Source organism: Opisthocomus hoazin, chromosome 22, assembly GCF_030867145.1.
Source record: "Opisthocomus hoazin isolate bOpiHoa1 chromosome 22, bOpiHoa1.hap1, whole genome shotgun sequence".
NCBI lineage: Eukaryota > Metazoa > Chordata > Aves > Opisthocomiformes > Opisthocomidae > Opisthocomus > Opisthocomus hoazin.
In genome coordinates this window covers 8,788,021-8,803,744 of record NC_134435.1, presented here as the reverse complement: position 1 = coordinate 8,803,744, position 15,724 = coordinate 8,788,021, and positions in this window count along the sequence as shown.

Sequence of the window (15,724 nt, the reverse complement as noted above, 5' to 3'; positions counted from 1 at the left end):
CTTCATGCCTGTGCTCGGAGAGATATTTGACCTTTGTATGTTAAAAGTTGTTTGGGTAGCAGCTCGTTTAATAGAACAAGCATGCGCCTTCAGTGTGCCAAACCTTGGCTAACATATGTATAAAACCATCACGGTCTGGACAGCAGAACCCACAGTCCTGGGAGAGATGCTATTTGTTCATCAAGCTTGAGAAACAGATGACTTTTCATTATATTAACATGGTTCTAGAAGTCAATATCCAATACCTCTGCTTACACTCCAGGAGATGGTTGGAGACAGCGGTATACAGAGATGTAATTCCTCCAGGGAATCAGGGGTATAAAAACCTTGGCAGTTTATTCACCCCTCTACTTTTCTGACAGCCGTTGGAGAGACGTGGTGTTAGTGAAGCAAAATGTTTCAGTTAACCCCAAAGTATCTTGAGAGCTTTGTGTGCTGTGAGGTTCTGGGCTGCATCTCACTGTAGAAAGGGAGTTGCTATTTCCTTTCACACAGAGTTTTAATTACTAATACTGTTATCATCAGCAAAGTAAGCATCAGCACAGTGTTGCACCGGTCTGCCTGGCTTCTGCCATACCAGGAGAGAGTTAAAGTGAAGTGATGTCTGCTGCTACCTGTGACAGAATCAGGATTTAGCCCTTACATGTTCTGAATTTGTTGGTTTTTTTAAAAAAAAAGAGAAAGCAAAAATTGGTGATTCTGAATCACCAGCCTGTCATAAGCCAGTAAAGCTGTATTCCAGCACATCTCCTAATCCATCTCATTCACAAAAATCATCAGGTAATCCTTTCTACTGGTTGTGACGATCTACAAAGCAGTTTCTTTTTCAGATAGTACATTAAAGAGAATTGGTCCTGCTGTAGATACTTCGCTGCTCAGCAGAAGCAGTCATGTTTAAATGAGAAAGTGCAGCAAGTGGGCTGTACCTGTAACAGTCACGGAACTTCAGTGGTGTTTGCTGTCTCCCCTCATGAGCGACGGTCTCAGAACAGGCGTTCCCGTGGCTGTGGTTGCAGTTAAGGCTCGAGGCTTCGTGAGCACAGCTCGTGCTGTTAGCAGAGCTAACTCCTGTCTTCCTGAGACCCTCTTTATCATCTTGTGTGTTACATGAGGGTTTATGACATGGGACTAGTGGCAGGTGCTGCCCCAGAGAGGACACTGGGAGCCTGGATGTGGGATGTTCAGCAGTGGATTGCAGATTAGCCCTGGCACTGCAGGACATGTGATTGTCCTCTTCCCCAGTACTGTCCAGACAACTCACAGGGACCAGGCTGAGTCCTACCTGCTACGTGTAAACAGATTTTATTTTCTGTTCTGCTAAGACCCTGACTGGAAAACTGTGCAAGTGGTTTCTCACAGATAGATCTTGGTCCTAGAGGTCTGTTACCGATGTGTGTGTGTGTGTACATGCATGCTCCAAGTCCTGGTTTGCCATGGTAGGGCATTTCAACCTGTGGAGAGAAGGAAAAACCTTTTCTTAAAAAAAATACCCACAACCAAAACCCCAACACCCCCCTTTCTCCCTAAGCTCCAGAGGGAGCATTCATTTTTAGAGAAGAGCTCATTCCACCACAGGACACCATCAAAAATGAACTGATGCCTGCTGGAGAAGTTTATGAATACTCCTTTAGCAAGCAAAAGAGTACTGCTCCCAGGTCTAACAAGTGCAGCACACTTCCCCACCACTGGGCCCTGTGACTGGAAACATCATAAGATCAAAAACAAAGATGAGAAATAATGGATCTTATACAGGGATCATGTGTCTCACCTTAGCAATGTCCAGGCAAGGTGTTCCTGTGGGCTGAACTGGGGTCAAAGTCCATGGTTTGAGGAGCTCTGCTGTGTCATGTTACTTCAGGTGATTTAACAACTTCATTTTCTTCTTTGTATAGCCAAGATTGGTAAGTGGTGGTGATTGCCGGACAGAACTTTAGCACCTTTAATTCTTGCCTTCATAGTCAGGTTCTTTTAGGGTGCCTCAAATTACATTTCCCAGAGGAGATCCAACCCTCACGTGGAGTATTTGGGTGCTGTTTGAGCAAGTCAGCAGTGTGTGTCCATGAGTAGATGGGATGTAAGTCAAGGAGAAAGTCTGGCTGCAGCTGGGTGAGGCGTTGCTCTTTAGTCCTGTTACCTGCTTGTTGTTTTGTTTCTGGAAGGCAAGAGCTGAAGCGGAATGAGGTGATTTCCAGCTGCTACTTTCAAGCTTGACAAATAACTGCAACTCCTGGTGGAATAGGAGGGTCCACAGAAAAATCTTGAAGTGTTGATTTTCCCACCCTTAAGCAAGATAGCTGATTTTTAAGCTAGAAGGCCAATAACACCGAGATTTAGCTTGGGAACAGTCTCCATATTTGTCTATAATTCTTTCTTATGCTATGACTGGGTGAAATATTTTGTCAGTCTTGAAATCTATTCTAAATCCCAGAGAACTGCTGAGAAAGAACCAGTTTGTCCGTGATCACAAAACAGCAGTTTCTTCAGACATGCTGTATATTTACAGCTCTCCTCAGGAGTTTTCCTATTCAAACTAGGAGTCAGGATGCATAATAAAAATGCTTTCTCTGTCTCCTACACAGATTTGGGTCAGCACAGGAGAAGCAAGAAATTCACCTGAGCAGTGACTAATGTAGATAGGAGGTATCTGATTTGTATTGACTATCATAAACAGCTTAAGCTCCAATATGTGAATCGGATGGGATACTGCCAAACTTCTGTGTCGACATTGCGGCGGCAACAGTAAAAAAGAAAGGAGGAAAGGCTACCACAGAGAGCAAGCTCTGGAAATAATCCGTCACAGCGTGACTTTCTGTGTTGTTAGACAAAGAGAGAGAAGCTAATTGGAGCATGATTTTCCTAACAGAAGCTCACATTTTGCTCTCAGTTACATGTCAGCAACTACACATTCCAAGTAATTGGAATAACACCTCCAGCAGAAGAAGTTCAGATACCATGGTGATGAGTGCTAATGGAGTGACTGGTTACATAAAACAGGATGCATAGAAGACAAATCGGTTCAGTTAAATGTACTTAAAAGTCAGAAAGATTTTCACCTGTGGCTTTCTTTTGAAGCAGACACTAAACCAGACAGCTTTAGAAATCTTATTCCTAGAGAGGTGTTCATTTGCAGGAATTTCAAGTCTGCTGTGCTAATGCTTCAGAGATCCAAACTCTGTTTTCTTTGAAGTCAATAGAAATTTTTCAGTTACAAATTATGATCTTGGTCATGAAATCTTATTTATCGCTGGAAATTTAGGCAATATATATTTTTACCACATCTGCTATATGATTAGAAAGAATTTTCAATGTTATGCTTTTGAAGTTCTGCAGGTCATGAGTTTTCATAGTCGGCTAATGACACCTGCACACTAGTTCTGAAACATGGCTAGAAAATCTGTAGGTAAACCTAACCAGCATGTCGATAAATGTTTCATTGCTATGAATATTTGCTGAAGACCTGTTCCCCAGGCACTAACTACAGAGGACAGAAAATTCCCTTTTATATTTTTCCCAGCTAACGCTCAAATAAGATTAACAAAACCATTCTTGACTATGGTTTTTCTTTTATTTTATTTTCTCAAAACATCTGGAGCCAGCTATTGGGGAGATTAAATAGTTAAATTTGTGATTATTCTATGGTAGACCAAAGTTGATATGAACTTTATTCTCTGAACTGTGTCTCAGGTAAGTTACTGTGTCTGGGAGGGAACAGGGCTGACGTGCCCGGAGGAGAAATTAAACTGGTTTATATGCAGTAAAGGCAGTCACTGTATGCCTACCAAAATCTAGATAATCCACTCAGAGTGAGACTTAGACAGTATTCCCAGACAGACCACGAGAATCTCTCCAGGCAGTTTAAAGGGAGCTGATTTGCACCTCAAATTTCCTTCACTAGTGTCCTCTGAAAAACGATAGCTCAGCCAACTAGGACAGAATCACAGAATCACAGAATAGTAGGGGTTGGAAGGGACCTCTGTGGGTCATCTAGTCCAACCCCCCTGCCGAAGCAGGGTCACCTACAGCAGGCTGCACAGGATCTTGTCCAGGCGGGTCTTGAATATCTCCAGAGAAGGAGACTCCACAACCTCCCTGGGCAGCCTGTTCCAGTGCTTCGTCACCCTCAGAGGGAAGAAGTTCTTCCTCACGTTCAGACGGAACTTCCAACAGCTTCTCCACCTCCTCCCTTCCTTCCTACTCTCAGAACTGGTATCTTCCATCTAGTATTTACTAGATGTGCACTGGCTGACGTATGCCTTGACAAAGTATTGCATCCTTCACATCCTTCACTGACAGGTTACTTTATAGAGTCGAGTCTACAAAACTGATGCTTATGAGAGCATTTGCTTACAATTACTTGCAAGTGCTAATTGAGCTGTTCCGCCATTAATGTACTGCTTGCACTGAAATACAAGTGTGTTGAATTGTAACGATATTCAATCACTTTCGTTTAGGAAGCTCCAGAGGAAATAATCACAGAGTCATAGAATGGTTTGGGTTGGAAGGGACCTGAAAGATCAGCTTGCTCCAACCCCCCTGCCATGGGCAGGGACACCTTCCACTAGACAACATTGTGCAAAGCCCTGTCCAACCTGGCCTTGAACACTGTCAGGGAGGGGGGCAGCCACAGCTTCTCTGGGCAACATGTGCCAGGGCCTCACCATCCTCAGAGTGAAGAATTTCTTCCTCATATCTAATCTAAACCTACCTTCTTCCAGCTTGAAGCCATTACCCTTTGTCCTATCACTCCATGCCCTTGTAAAAAGTCCCTCTCCATCTTTCTTGCAGGCCCCTTCAGATACTGGAAGGCTGCTGTAGGGTCTCCTATATAATGAAATAGTTTGGCTTCATATAGCTGAATAGTATATCAAAGCTTAATTCAGTGCAGAATTACGGATATTCATCCAGAAAATGGAAGCTTTGACCTACACATAAAAGCAACAAGCATGAATTTTTAGAAATCAAAGTTCAGCTTTATAAGAGGGATTATCCTTTTCTTTTTAGCAGCATGTGGAAGTTAAAGTCACTGCTTGATGGGTTGTAGCTGACTATGAAAATTATATGGTCTGACAGCTTTCCTGCTTAAAGTAGAAGGTCAACTTCTGGGGTATCAGGAATCATTCCTTTTATAATTGTTCTGGGTAAATATAGGTTTCTTTTATAAGATTCAGCCAGACTCCAATACAAAAGCCTGTAGATCAGACATGGTGGGAAGCAGATTGTCTCTTCATAGGTGTCTAAAAGGTCATTCAATACAAAACTTCAGCAAAAGATAACTGCTACATGTATCTTCCAGTGGTGTCACTTCTCCTCCTCAGCTTCTACTTTTCCATGATTTTGTCTGATTTAGGCAAAAAGCTTCTGCATTACATAATGCTCAGGAATGTTGCAAATAGAAGGGGGCTGCGTTAACTGCTGCAAGAGGGCTGTAAGTGTGCATTTCTCCTAACATGATAGGTACTGGAGTAGAAATAGGAAAGGTTTCTGTATTCAGATTATCTGAAGCTTCTTTTTGCTAATTATTTCCCTACATGTTAGAGAAGAATCTCCCAAGAAATGTGTTAATCCCAGAATAGAGCTGCAGACAGAGATACTACATAGCTTATATGGAATTGGTTGAAGCACAAGGTTTCCTGGACTCTAGCCTCATGCATTAGTCTCAATCTTCCTCAACTAGTTTGTCTAATTTTATCATAAGACTGAAAATTCACAAATTTGGCCCCAGTTTCACTTGCCAGCTAGAAGTCAGAAGTAACAGCACTTTGCTGAATACTGATGTTTCCAAGTCTGTGCCAGCTAATGGCTGTTCGGATAGAGTGTGAGGTATTGGCATAAACAAGAAGTTTCAGGGCCCTGAATGAAGAAGTTCAGCTCTTTTGTCCTACCTAACTATGTGTCAAATGTTAATTCCGCCTTGGGGGTAAATCAGATCTCTCTAAATTCTTAGGCTACAGCAAGGTGAACTCACTCAGACCAGCCTCAGGGTTAGTCTCCGTACAACCAGAGGTTATTACTCTATGCTACTACTCATGCTGGTTTCATGGCTAGCCAGGGGGTGATAGAATGCTGTTTCCACATTAAATTCAAGATACTTGCTTGCCTTTATCATTTTGGAAATAAACTTTTTGCATCTCAGAGGTGTCTGACCTGTAGTGTGCAGAATCTACTATAGGGAATGTCAAATCAACATTTCCAAACTTCTGCCAGTTAGAGGGAAAATAGTCAGAGGAAGGCATCTGTCAGTCTTTTGCCAGCTGGACATCTGGGAAAAACAAAGTGATCCCAGAAAAGTTGGTGCACTGAAGACGTTTTAACAACTATTTGCTAAGCAAACACTGGTAATTAACAGAGAACTTGAGAACATTGCCTATCAGGTTTTCCATGTGCTGCTTGGCATCTCATTACCTTGTGTGCAGTTCACAACTGCCTTTATTGCTTAGCATCAGGCTGAGAGGACCATCTCAGGAGGTGTACCAGGGAGAAGCCAGAGGTAGTACAGTAGCATTTGAAAAAGAAAGTCAGAATAAAGTAGTCTTGGATGGAGCATCATCCACACCCATGATTTTGGACTCAGCACTTGAGGTTGTTTTTATTCTGGGGCAATTCCCAAGTTTCTTGGGAATAGGAGCTGAACTCAAACTTGTGTTCAATTCCCCACAAGAACCATTCCAAAAATAGCTGGCTTTTCCTACTACTGCTCAGATATGGCGTTATTTTCCTTCCTTTGGAACAAGCCAAGTCTGGACGCTGGAGGCCTCCAGCTCTCCTGTTTCTTGAGAAGTAACGGTTATTTCTGGGATAGTACTGTTGTTGAAGGCCCCTTGCTTCCTCACTTTTCCTCAACACATGGGCAGAGGGAATACTCTGTCTGGCCAGAAAAGGAAGAGGAATGAGAGACAGAGATAGAGGCCCTTTTGGTTTGATGTTGTTCCAGCATTGCGTTAGTCCTATATATGTTTTGTCTGCTGTGTTTAACTTCTGGCTCTCAGTATTAATGAGGAAGAGAAGGAACTGTCTTTCCAGGGCAGCATTCCATACAATTGATCTTTCTGTGCATGAAAGAAAATGGAGTAGCTGTGCAAAATAGCAGTTCTCATTAAAATGGGGATATTTGCTTGTCTTCTAACTTCATTGTCCCATTTTGACTCTGTCTTCACATCTGCCATGCACCAGCAGATGTCCAGGGCATAGAACCTTGGCTTCAGCAATCAATAATTAACAGTAGTCAGAACACTTCTTCCAAAAACTCAAAATTTACTTATCTACAAAGACCTGGAGGGCTGGGCCTTCCAGCACTGCCTATGGCTTTCCCTGTTACAGGATTCAGCCATCTACCTGGGGTTCACTAAACACATTATTTAAGACAACCAATACCACAAGGTGAGAGAGAAGTTGTGTGAGAATCGAGTGTCTTGGCAGCAGAATCTTGCTCTCACCAGACTCCCAGCCTGGGATGTGACTGAGGGCTGGACTTCTTTGCAGGAGTGGGAACTAATCCTGGTCCCCAGGAGTCTTGCTCCTTCTGGGGGGACAGCAGATGCCCTTGACTTCCCACCCTCTGCAGAACTGACTGCTGAGGAGGGTGTAAGCCCGTCAGCTTAGGCTGCATGCAGTTGGCTTTAAACGGAACATTTGTATAAGGGATGTTTCAGTCTGTTTTAGCCTCTCCTTTTGCACCTAATCAGCCCTCTCATCTTGAAGGAAATCGTTGTGGAGAGGAGTCAGGATTTCGGGGGCTTTCTGTGCCAGCTCCCCCCACCCAGCTGAGACTGAACTGGCTTCCTCTCTCAGGCAGACTGGGACATAATCCATCCCATTTTCCACAATGACTGTAATCCTAGCACTGTTTATTCAAGCATGGCCATGCTACAATTAGAGCCAAGGGCTTTAAACATCCAAATGATGTCATTGGCAGAGCTGGTGCTCAAATCAGCGAACTGCCAGCAACTCCTCTATGATTCGTGCAGCCTTTCCCCAATCGATAACTGAAGCACTTTAGTGTGGTCTAGAACCAAAGTGGAAGAAAGGGCTTTTCCAGTCTCACCTCTGACCTGCATATGCTCTCCCTACTCCTGCAGTACACCTTGTGTCTGAGCTTTTAAATAGCTGACATGGTAGAACAGTCATTCTTTTTCTTCTGAAGCTTTTAAACTCTCACTCCAGGCAGAACAATCGCCTATCTGAATGCTGGGTGAAGTCCTGAATACCAGCTCTGGAGCCAGAAGCAAAAAAACTTTAATTCCTTTGGAAATTCCTCTTCGTGCAGCATGTAAAAAATCCCCCTCCAAATCTGCCTCCTGCTGAAGAACAGAAAACCCATCCTGCTCATGCTGGCACAGCCGCGTCCACCCCCGAGAGGGAGCTGCTTTGCAGCCTGCCAGTGGCCGCGGCAGAAGCATATGCCTCTCTTCAGGTACGTGAATGTTCCCACTGAAATCAGACCTAGCTTTGGCACTCCTGGATCAGGAAATATATTTTCATCGCTAAGCCTTTCAGCTATCTCTTTGCTTGTGCCTTCCTGTTTGAAGAGATTTTTTGCTCGACAGCTTCCTAAAAAGCTTAAACTGAAACAATATTCCCTGGACAATGCGGGCTAAAGCTAGTTGTTAGCAACCTAACGCAGGCAGGCCTTCTTCTTGTCCCAAAAAGCTTCTAATGCCTGTTAGTTGGCCTGTTGCTGTATTAAAGACTTGCAGTCCCCACTCTGGCTCTGCATTCTCGTCAATCACGGCGAGAAGCAGTGCGGGGCAGGGATGCCTGCGTGGTGTGATCCAGCAGAGGTGCTGAGCCGGGTGCCGCTGCCCGGGGCAGGACAGTGCCGGGGCATGTAGGTATGGCAATTCAGGACATGGTTTAGTAGGCATGGTGGTGTTGGGTTAACAGCTGGACTTCATGTTCTTAGAGGTCTTTCCCAGCCATACCCCAGGAGACTCCACTTGGTTTCTGGGACTGAGGGAAGCCAGAGAAATTGCCACTAGAGCAATGCAGCCATGTTTAATTGCTTCTGGATGTGACAAATTCCAATAGTGAAAAATCTTGAGGGGTCTAGAAAAATCCAAGGTGGGAAACCACTGCCTAGTCGATTTTGCAGTTCAGCAAGGATCATTTAGGACTGGCCATTTATCCAACTGCAGCTGTGTATTTTACAAGAAAATTACGTATGACTTAATCTCAGCATAGAGCAAACCCAAATGTGCCAGGACAGTTCGAGTGTCACTCTGTCGCAATATCCTCTGGGGAATGTATTCTTTTCTAGATTGGACCAAAGAGCAATTGCTTCTAGATTTGGCAGAACATTTCTGGATTTGCAGCCTAGGCATTGTCATTATGGCTTTTAACTATTCTGTTCAGGTGCAGATGCCCATGTACCTTGGGCTCCCACGCAGCACCACGTGGCTTGCTGGTAGTTGGCTGATGGGTGTTTGGGTGATGCAGAGTCCGTCACTGGTAATTCTCCATTTCTTTGGGATGGTAGGAGGTGATTTTAACATTTCTGAATTCACTTTATGTCCTCCTAAGGCAAGAGTCAGGCATGTGTGATCAAGCTTGTTCTTTCCATTCTGTCTACAGTAAAATAACAACATCCCCAAGTCCTAGCAGCTCTCATAAATTAAGTGAATAATTGCAGTCAGGTCAGACGCAGTTATTTGCTGGAGTCCATGTAACTTCACAATTGCCTGGCAGTGACTTCTGGTGCACATGACACCAAAGCCATGAGGTCAGCTCCGCACCTGATGGAGGAACCCAGTTTCTCAGTGGTCCCAAGCATGCCGCACTCATTCCTGTTGCATCCAGATTTCTGCTGCAGGCTGAAGTGCTATAATATGCGCATCATAGCTTTCAGCCTGCTGCCAGCTGCATGATGGGCCGCACATTTGGGCAATGTGCTCCTCACCTAATTATTTTTTATGTGGTGAGATTAAAACATAAAAAGACAGCTCCTTCTTTAATATACAATTAGGGGTCAACTCATACAGGCCATGCAATGTTAATGGAATTTAGCAGCTTGTAAATGTTTTTAAATTGCAAATAATTCATTGTAATTTATTGAATGAATTGTTTACCCTGACTTGCCTGTCATCTGCATTCCTGCAGCTTCTAAGGCTTATCTTAAAGTCCTTCTTGCAGTTCTCATGCAAAGCAGGGATGAAAATATACTTCTGAGCTTTCCTGTTTCGGCCCTGGTGGATGCTTTAGTCTTGTACTTCTCAGGAAGCGAGTAGCCCACATCAACTCTCTTGAGCCAAATCCGCATAGGGTTTAGAGGAATCTGGATCCAAACTGTTGCTCACATCATACCTAACTTTGGCCCTTTCACTTGAAGCTGGCTGTTCTGTCTCTTCAAGAGTGACAATCTATATGTAGCCAGAGCGCCTGCTGATTTCAGTGGGAACTGTTTGGCCTTGCTCTAGGGTTGCAGAGCTTTTCAATATTTCTGCTGTCATTTTTGCTGTCTCCCATCATCCTCTTGAAGAAGGAAAGAGCAAAGCAGTGGGCATGTCTTAACGTGACATCGGGGGTGGGGAATTAGGGTGTCTTTTCTCTACTGAGCCCCCTAACAGTGGTCATCTGCAGAGATCCAAAAATCAAATCAGCAAGAGAAAACTACGCAGCAAATGGATGATGCATAAGTTTGGCTGATATCCCCTCCTACCCTGCCACATGTGAGAGAGGAAAAAAGCGACAAGTAAGATCCATCAGTCACTGCTGGAAGCTGGTGGCTGTGTCTACCTGCCTTGCTCACCCTTGGGACACATGGGCCCCACCAGCTTCCATCTGCCTCACTGTGCTCTTACCTTTCTTTCTTCTACAAGTTGTATGTGCAACCTTCTTGTCCTGAAAAACTGCCAAAAATCAGGTCTCTCCTTGGCATATTGCGCTCATCAGTTTTGTCCCACCCACGTATTTGATTTGATGGACAGCACACCCATGCAGAAGAGGCGTCAGGTCCAGAAGTCAATGGAGAAAGCAGAAAGCAGAAAAACTGGAAAAATCATCTCCTGACTCTGCTGTTCTCAGCTGCTCTGCCTGGTCTGCTCTCTTTGGGAGGGAAACACTGACCATCTTTCCAACAGCTGAAGTCTGAGCAGAGTCTGAACTGTGAAGGCGTCTTAAATATTTCAGCTGGTTCCTAAGGTCAGATGATGCAAACTTCTGATTTTACCTTCAGTCGTTCTGGTAGAAAACAACACAAAAGGCAGCTTCTCACTTGCTTTTGGGAAATATCATGGCTTCACCTTATCATTCAGAGCCTACACAGGTGCAAGTCAGACTTACCAGGGGATGTAATGCTGCTCTTCTCCCCACAGAGAAACGTTGGCTGTCTGGACACAGGGTTTCCATCGCAGCACTGCCAGAAAACCCCATGGCCCATGTGGCTGACAGGACTGTGCACTGCCACGCTGGGCTTGGGGATGGAGGTACAACCAGAGTTAAGGGCAGCTGAGATGCACTTAAAAAAGTGACCATTATAAAAGTCATTGTGGGAGGGAAACTAAACCAAGCTCAGTGGTGCTGTGCTTCAAGGGGGGCAGCAATCTCAGCCACCCCGCTGGAACCAGGCAGGACTCTGGTGTTGCTCCTGAAATAAATTAAAAAAAAAAAAGATCCAAAAGCATTTATAAATTATTCACTCTATTTACTAGGATCAGACTACAGAAGCCAGGAGCTATGTTGGGACATGTTTGCACACGTAAAGGTGACACAGCATGGCTTGTGCCTGGCAATGCCGCAGGAGCCGCAGCAAGTCTGGAACAGCCCAGTCTGGGCCACAGCCTGGGCTTCTCCCAAGCCTCTCTTGCCTGTGTTCTCCTGCTAGCTCTCACATCACCTGCCCCAGGAACTACTGAATGCAATTCTCAGCTCTGCCAGGAATCCAGCCAGGTTTATTTATGCCCATCATCCTTGTTTGCATTAGAGAAAGAAGGCGCGCAGCAGCCAGTTAGCCTGACGGCATGTCACCAGCTGTGCAGCCAGCACCAGGACCGTGGCTTGGCTGCAGCCGCCCAGTCAAACCAAGGATCCCAGCTGAGGAGGAGAAAGACCCCCCCCACAAAAGCATTAATTTAATGTCATGCTAAAGGCCATTGCTGGTGTGGAGCCCTCACTGCAGAGCCCATTCCAGCGCTGAGCACGGCCAGCCCCTTTTATAGCCTGGCTGTAAAGAATTAATTTAAAAACAGGCTGTGGCCTTTGTATCTTCTGATTTCTTTGTTCCCGTCATTAGCCTTTCAGCAGCAGCTCGCTGTACTTGTGTTTTACCCTAGGTTAAAAACAGAGTGGTGGAGCGAAGGCGCGAGGCAGGGGGTGACTCCTCTGCCAGGGCAGCCGCAGCCAATGCAGCTGCCCGAAGACCAAACCGCGCTCGTGTCTGTCACCTGGCACCGGCCGAGTGGTGACGTGTGCCAGCGCAGCCTGCAAATGGGGTCACTGGGTGTGCTGGGATACTAGTACGTCAGGCTGGTGTCTGCTAGGAATTGGGTTTTTGTCTTTATGAGTGTGCAGCTCATCACGTATACTGCTAAATGTCTTCTTGCCACAGGAGCAGCGCGCTTGGGTCCCCTGCCGTCACCCCAGGCACAGCTGCGCTGCCAGTGGGGGTTTCCTTTGACTGCTAAACTGTTCATTGCAAATCAATTCATAAATAATTCATCGGATGTTGCATTCTGTGCTTAAAAGTTCATCATGTGGGTGGTGGGTTGGGGGTTTTCTTGGAAGTGACAGTGCTTTTCTCCTTTCTTTTTGCTTAGTTAATTGCGCGTGTGTGTACGTGTGCAGAGCTCCCCTAACATTCAAAGCCTGATGGTTCCACTGGAGATGTTTTAATGTCTTTATAGAAGATGATACTTCTTTCCAAATTTGGTTATTATGGTTCAAGATGATCGTGTTACAAAAACTGTCTTTGGAGATTGGGCTTTATTGAAATACCCAAATACTTTTGGGAGTTGCTACAACTGACACAAAAATAACACATTATTCAGAAATGTGTCTTCCTCCATCCCCACGCATGTGTGTACGCACACACGCACGTGCACACTCTCATACTTTCCAATTGGTTATTTCTCCTAAGCCTGCTGATACGGGAAAGCAACGAGAAATTTTTCATCGCCCTAGATTTGGCAGTCAGCTGCTCTGCAGAGCTGGTTTGCAAAGGCAGGTTGCATTTGCAGGGGCGTTAAGATAAATGTGGCCCTCTGGGACCAATATCAGCTCTAACACTGCTTATTTCAGCCCCAGGGCCTCCTCAGTTTGTTCCTGTAAGCACTGAAGCCCACATAAATAGTTAATGTGGGGTACACTGGGGTGAAAACTGTCTCTTGTTCCTTCTGACAGACTTCTTGCGATCGTGGGGAGGGAATGCCTTGCCATGGAGCACCCCATGTGCTTGCATGGCTGTGTCCTGCAGCGCTGGGAGAAGCAGGACATCTCCCCATCACCCTGCGCCTGTTCTGAACGCACTGGGGACACGGCAGTCTGCAGCCATCGGGGCATGGTGCAGCCAACCCCAACTGCAGCAGCTTCCATCAAAACCCCATCACCCAGGGCAGGAGATGCAGCATGTTGGCCGGACAAAGGAGGGAGGCTCAGGCTGAGAGTCACAGCCATACGGAGATACAGCAGCACAGTTTGGCATGTGCAGGTACTGTTTCTTGTCTTTTTTTGTTTGTTTTTTTTGCTAGATCTCCCCAATTTGGCAAAGCAGATGCAAGACCCATATTCATGTAGTAAAATCCCATCTCAGTCATGTTCAGCATCCTTCGGCTGGCTTGGAGCTCTCAGCTGCTAAACTCCAGTTGTAGGTAGCGTTTAGGCCAGGTAATGCAGACGTATTTTTTTGTTTGAAAAGAGATGCTCACTCAGTAGCACTGAGGTCTTACTGTCGCCTACTTGTAGGTTATGTTGTTGTCTAAAATATTTCTGTCTCCCAGTCTGAGTCAGGCAGCGGCATGGGAACAGGGCTGTCGAGGAAGGAGAGGTGGGACCAGGAGCCCCAGGTTTGCCACCAACCCTGCCCTGCAGCTCTGTGCTGCAGTGGTGGGAGCAGAAAACAGAGCCAAATGAGGTTATTTCAGAGACTTAAAAGGTGTTTTGTGCTTTTCTCCTCCCTACATGCACCCACTGAGTGGAGCAAAGCAGATGGTCACATGCATTCCTCAGCGAGGAGGCAGTGGGCTTGTTTTCTGCCTGCGTTGCTGTGCTGCTTATAAGACTGAAAGCAAAGCCTAGAAGTAGGGTAAAAAAAAATGTGCATGAAAGGGAAAATACCACAGCTGATGTTACACAAGCTTAGTTGTATGATGGCCTGAAGCAGAGCTATTATGTGAAGGGCTACTCACAAATCTCAAGTTTAAAAAGTGCAGATCATATCAGTAATGTATATTACAATAGCCCAATAGCATGAATAAAATGCTTAAATACTACCTACACTCTGCTTTTTATTCTGAAATGACTGCAGAGGAGAGCCAAGTTCTAGCTGCTGGCCAGACTTCTTGCTGCTTCTCCATTAAATGAGGCCATATAATTTTCCTCTGGGATACATTTGGCACTGGAGCTATTTAGGTCTGAACCTTCATCTCTAAATTCAGAAGGGTTTTTCTGTTCGGTTTAAGGAGAGAAGAATCAAGGTCATAGCACTGCAGAAAAACTGTTAAAACCAGATACTTCTCATCACTGAATTCTGGACACTGTTCATAAAAATAAAAATAATCACCCTGGTTTAACAGCTGAACTTCAGCAGCAGCCACTTGTCTGTACTAGACTTAGATGAAAAACACAAAAAACCGGCTTCATATAAAACTTTAAAATGTTGAAGTTGTTATCATTTTACAGAGTATGAAATGGACTCCTTTAATCTCACTGATTCTTTTCTGCTTTTGTAATTCTCTTTTTTGTTTGGTTCATCTTTTCTGTTTGCTATTTAGGAAAAAAAATGGAATTATCTATAGGGCTATAGGGGTAGCAAGGAACGAAAGCAAAAATTGGGAAGTATTTATGAAAAAGTGAAAGGCAAGATATCTGGGAAGAAATTACTTTTTGACAATTTTCCAAGGAGTTGATTTTGAAAGACAAGTCCTTTTTTTAACTACAGCTTCCCAGGCTTTAAAAACCAGTTATCATATTGTTGCTGCTGAGTACTGCACTTAGCACCTCTAGCATCAGGGCACTGCAAATCTGCTGCTGTTGAGGCTGAATTTCACAACTCCTCACTGCTTAAATCACAACGCCTGTGCAGGCAGCTGACGAGGAGTTTGCTGGTACCCGGGAGGGATCCGGCCGCTGCCGCTGTGGCGGTGCTGGGTGCTGCCCATGCTGCTTCACGGAGCTGCATCTCCAGTGGGTGCTGTGCAGCTCCTGGCAACAAGCTTCTCAAATGGGGTTAATTCATGAATTATTTCCTTGTCAGTTTGCTAGAAAATCCAAATTCAGGCCAAGGACTGCAGCTGAAATTCAGCTGAAGGATGTCTTTTTCTTTTTAAAAAAAGTGCAAACAGTCCAAAACCCAGGGAGCGACAGAAAGACTGTGCGTGCTCACCACACAGTACTGAGTGAACTTCTTTGGAGCCTGGTAAACAGTGGTCCCTACAAACTGGTAAGCACGTATCCCTACAGCCTGAATTTTGGCAGCGTCTCTGCTGCGAGGACTGGGCTCACACTCTGTGCACTTGGAAGGCACGCACGCCTTTTCAGCCGGATTGAATTCTTGCTATTCGTTCAGATAATGAGCCTC